Here is a 5,822-nt window from a genome sequence, read left to right as displayed (position 1 = left end):
CGTCAATTTCCTAATCCCTTCCAAAAGCTACCGGTGAACCAAACCTCCAGCCGCTCCCTCTCCCGATTTCTATTCGTGTTTCACTTTCAGCCTCTTCCTGTTTTATTTCTTGCACCTTTTCAGAACTCTCCCGATTTCTTGCACCTTTTCAGAGCATTGTTTTGTCGACCAAAACAGACTTGTGTTCTTCAAATGCAGCGAGTAAATATCAATCCCAAGTATCTCCAAATAAACCCTCAAGAAAACCTTTCCAATTCAATCAAGGTAAACATTGTCTGCCCTAACATTCTTTCAACATGTTTTCCCTTTTATGTTTTTTTATGACGCAAGATTCAACATTTCTAGAAATTGAATCATGCATTTACCTTTAACATGAGGTTTTAGAAAGTTTAATCATGTAACTATCATTAAAAAGTGGCATCTAAGGTTTCTGAAAACTAGGGCTTAAACTAGTTGAATTGAATCATGAATCCCAATTTCAACGATGAAAGATTGCACTTTTTCGACTAAGCCTCTTCGATTCTTCAACTTTTGGTCAGCATCCTGATTTCCTAAGCATTGTTAAGAATTCATGGTTTATTAATTGTTAAGCATTGTTAAGCATTGTTATAGATGCTACTTGCTAAAATATGCTTATTCTATATTCATTAAGTTTACATATTCTGTTCAAAGTACTTCATCTTCTATGTGAATAAGTACGCCTACTTGTTCCCTCCTCTGGCCACCACCAGTTGCATAGAATTGAGCTTCAGATGTTTGTAAAGCATGAAAATTTTGGTTTAGTAATTCGTATAAATCTGTATGCATTGCTTTTGATGAGAAAATTTTACAATTAACCATAATTTTTGCAGGAGGAAAGAAGAACACAACAACCAACTAAGGTATAGCTTTGGCAGCCTCTATTTATGTAATTATCTGCATGCATCTTTTAATCATCTTGTTTCTAGTATATCATATAGGCACGTTTTTAGATTGGTAATTTTCTGAAAACTTAGCAGACCAAATTCCAGTTCAAGTTTGTATGTCGAGGATAACCATGCTTGATTGCTAAAACAGCTATCTTATTCATCTTGGACTAGGAACATTCCTAGCAATCTTTTAGTGCAAATCAAATTCTAATGCATCTCACAAAAGGATTCCCCGTGATTCATTTTATCATTTTATTTTTCATCATTTTATTGTTTATTCCCTCCGGTTATTAGTAAATATAATGAATATTATACCTATCATTTTAATGTTGTTTATTTTTAGAACTCATTTTAAGATAATTTCTATCATTCAAGGTATATGAGAGACTCAATATCTTCCTCTCAAAATTTTAGATTGGTTCATATGCTCAAATATGCTAGTCAAGAGTCAATAATACTAGGGAAAACAAGTGAAAGTGTCGACAGCTTATTATATGATAATAGCCGGTTGCAACTACCATAGTTTTATTAATTATCAGTTTAAAGTATGGTTGTTTGGATGTACATCCACTTACTGTGTGGGCTTATCATATGATCTAGATGGTATATGCTTGAAATTTCTTACTTCTATTATACATCCTTAAATGATGATGCTCTTTATTTGCCTTCTGGATTTGCATGTTGGGAATCTAATGTTTCTCTGCTTTGTTGCTCCTCATTTTGTTCCGTAGGCTGCAAATGATGGTGCTCATTTTGCTCCTCATTTTGTTTACCTTCTAGATTTTGTTGCTGAATGATGGTGCTCATTTTGTTCCTCATTCAATGCTTGAAATTGAATGTGTTGTTTATTAATTGGAATGATTTGAAGAGATGTAATTTTGTTTTACATATTTAGTTCTTAGCTATCTATTATCCAGCTGAATATTTACGTGGCGTATTGTACTATTTCTAGATAATTTGGCACCTTTTTTTGCCTGTTAGTCTCTTGTGTGGTACCCTGTTTCTAGAAAAGAACCCAACAACAAAAACATATAAAAAAAACCTCAAAAAAAGAAAAAATAAAAAGAAGGGATCGAAAAAGAAAGAAGTAGGCAGGAAAGACCAAACCTGAAAAGTGATAGATAAGGGCCGCTAGTTAAGGAAGAAGGGAAAGAAAACGAAGATCATTGTTGTTGTTGGAGTTGGGAGTTTATTGTGCTTAGCGTGCGAAATAACAAGTAAAAGAGCTGACCGGCCCTTTTGTCTGAAACAAAGGAATATGGTGTGCTGTTTTGAGTTTTGACATAACCCATGGCTGTATCCATGTACTTTTTTACTCCCAATTTATTTTGGTTAAACTACATCATTAGTTGTTAAAGTATGTGTAAGTTTTTGTTTTAATCATTGCCTGTTAGTCTCTTTTGTGGTACCCTATTCTATTGAATAGCCTTGTTTTTATACACATCTGTGTTGTTGAAGTTACTATTTGTTGCAATGTACTGTGTATATAGTTTAGATTCCCTTAAATCCAATGGAAATTGCTGGTGCCGGAGCATAGTGTTAGATTATGATGTAGTTATTGTATCAGCTCAGTTTCACTAGAAATTAGGTGTAAATTTGGGCTTGGATCAATCGATGGGCAGCTTTAGCATGTTAGTTTCACTTCTGTAAGATCTAGTGACAAATATATCATGTATGATTTGCCTATTATGACATCGTATATATGGTATTACTGAGTGAAGCATGCTTTATGTTAACCTCTCATAGAGTTTCCTTTCTTATGCTTTATGTGCTACCAAATGTGTGAGTGCCTGGATAGTTTTACAAAACATTTTATGATGCCTGAAATTGTAATACTGGACTTGTGCATCAAAATTAACAACAGATCTTCAGCTTCATGTTTTTTCAATTTTACCTTATTTTTTCAATTGTAATACTGGACTTGCGCATCACAATCCATGGAACTTTTCTATTCTGCAGATAGAGTCAATCCCAAGTGGAAATCTGCCTCCTGGTTTTGATCCTGTTGGAGGTTGCAAGCTTATCAGAAAGGAAAATGTATTATTTGCAAGTGGTGATGTAATAAGTTGATTTTTATTGGTATTGAAAATTTTGAATTTGGGATCGAATTTCTTAAGTTGAGGTAGTTCGAAAATTTTAATCAAGCAATTACAAGACCTGTACGAAATTATTGGATTTCTTGCACTAGTGATTACTTAGATGAGCCGTTAGATATAATACAATGAATAAATTGTAAGGTGATTAATATTGAACGAATTAATTAGAAATATTTTATTAAAAATAAAACTAATTAAATGTGTATATTCATATACAACGCATTAATTAAAAATATTATTTTAAAAATATTACATATATATCGACTTTTGAACCATTATAAATTAAACCCATTCCAATCATGAGTAAATAAAATAAAATAAAAATTGGATCATTGAAGTTGAGAAACTATCACTTTATTCTTAATTTTCATTTAAAAATAAAAATAAATAATGAGACACATGTTGATATCATAATTTTGGTTATGGTACCAAATAATAATCGTAATTAAAATTAACTAAAATACTGGATAAATTACTTGTATAGTGGATTTTTTATTTATTTTGATAAGATTTAAAAAAATCATATTTAAAAGATGCAAAAAAATCCTATAGAATTTCATGAATTTCATTTAACCTTTTGTTAATATATGAAAATTATGTTTATGCAAAATATAATTCTCAATTTATTTATTATTGGTAATATTTTTTTATTGTAGAAAAATTAAATTATTTGTTCCACTAATGATATTTTAGCACAATAAAATATGTATTGCAGTTTAAAAATAATAAAGTAGATTATAAATTATATTTAATAATAATTATTTTAAATTATATTTTATAGTATTATATATTATGATTTTAGTAAATTCATATAATAATATTTAATACTAAGAATTTTATCAAATTATATATTTTGATTAAATTATATTTAATAATATTTTTATTAAATTATATTTAATAATAATTATTTTAAATTATATTTTTATAGTATTATATATTATGATTTTAGTAAATTCATATATTTTATTAAATTATATTTAATAATAATTATGTTAAAATATGATTAAATTACTTATTATTTATATTAATAAGCTTATTAAAATTTAAAAACAATAACAATAATCATCTACCTAAAAAAAATTCTGCTAAGGGTATTCTAGTCATTTTAGTTTTTTTCCTTATGCTATTACACCTGTATTCCATTCAACCAAACACAAGAATACCATTACGCCTCTATGCCATTCCGTTCAACCAAACAAAAGAATTACCTATTACGCCTCTATTCCATTACGCATCTATTCTATTATGCCTCTATTCCAATACAGCGAACCAAACATGCTGTTAATTCTTGCCATAAAAAAACTTAAAATATGCTTTAAATCCTTATATTCTTTGTATATTTAGAATTTAGTCCCTCTATTTTTAAAATTACATAATTTAGATCCATGTAACAAAAAAATGATGTTTTAATGAACTCAAATTTAACAAAAAAAATTTAGCTGTGTCAACAACTCGACTTAAATTTTTAAATTTGAAAAGTGGAGGAAATGAATTCCTTAAAATAAAAGTAAAATGTCTAAATTTCAGATGTGCAAAAAGTAAAGAGACCTAAAGCCTATTTTAACCTTAAAAAATAATGTAATTAATAATATTTAATTACAAATGTAAGATAATATAATTTTCTTATTATCTACCATAAAATTTGATTTTCTTATCTATCTATAATATATAGAAAAATGAGACGTAATTTTTTTAACCGACAAAAATGCTTTTTATTATTTATTATATTACTAAATTAGCATTTTTTTTAAAAATACTATTTTCAATATATTGACAAAATAAATATTAATTAAAATTTTTAATTAAACAAAGTCATAGTAATATTGGAATAGACTTATTATTTTGAGTTAATTCCATCATATATCCTTAAACTATAATCTTCTTTTTAAATTGGTCCTCAAACCTTCAAGCATTCTAATTATATCTCCAAATTATCGATGTTACATCAATCAGGTCATTCTATCGTTAAAACTGTTAATTAAATTGTTAAATAAGACGTCAAATTTTAAGTGGCATAGTTTAAAATGCAAAATTTAAAGAAAAAAGAATATTGTAAAACAAATGTTGTAAAAAGATTGATTTTGATGTTTTCAAAACTTTTACAAAAGCTTTGTGTTTCTCTCTTTTTTGTTTTCAAATTTACTTTATTTTTAATTTTAACTTTTAAAAGTTATGAAGTAATATTTTACTTTTATTTAAAATTTTTATTTTAAATTATGTCACAAGATTTATAGTCCTTGTGTTTGTGATAGATATTTTAACATATTATGTAAATAATTTCTTGTTAAGATGAATATTACATGATCCAACATCATAATCAAACCTTTTTGGTCGGTTTGATTGGTATTTCTTAGAAGTAATATTGGATTTATAATCCATTGATGTAATAGGTCCCTTTTCTTTTTCTCTATGATTCCTTATGATAATAAATGACCTACTTAACTTAGCGGTTAGAGTATTGCTTTCATACGGCGGGAGTCATTGGTTCAAATCCAATAGTAGGTAAAACTTATTAGATACTATCGATCCCGGTGTCTAATAAGTTTTTCTACCCACATTTTTTTATTGATTTTCTATCTTTTTCATCCTATTCTATTTCTGTTTTCAATTTTTAAATTTTTCGTTAGATCAACCTCTGATTTCACTTTTGATTGTATTTGATTCTATTTAATCGGTAGAATCAAAATGGGATGTATAAACGAAAGTTCTGTTTCTACGAAAATTCTTTCAATTAACCAACTCGTTACGAAATCGCATTGAGTGTTATTTAATGATTAAATTAACAATTTTAATAATAAGCAAATCTGATTGATATACC

General features: G+C 27.7%; 1 long non-coding RNA gene across 1 annotated transcript; it reads left to right on the top strand.

The window, feature by feature from the left end:
- LOC121217880 (uncharacterized) lies at nucleotides 1-3,075 on the top strand. Its single transcript, XR_005914084.1, has 3 exons — nucleotides 1-264; nucleotides 852-881; nucleotides 2,868-3,075. It is a non-coding gene; the product is annotated as an uncharacterized lncRNA (long non-coding RNA).
- The last annotated feature ends 2,747 nt before the right edge of the window (nucleotides 3,076-5,822 follow it).

Source organism: Gossypium hirsutum, chromosome D05 (genome assembly GCF_007990345.1).
Source record: "Gossypium hirsutum isolate 1008001.06 chromosome D05, Gossypium_hirsutum_v2.1, whole genome shotgun sequence".
NCBI classification, from domain to species: Eukaryota; Viridiplantae; Streptophyta; class Magnoliopsida; order Malvales; family Malvaceae; genus Gossypium; species Gossypium hirsutum.
Note: the sequence above shows the minus strand (reverse complement) of the source record. Positions and strands in the feature narration are given on the sequence as shown.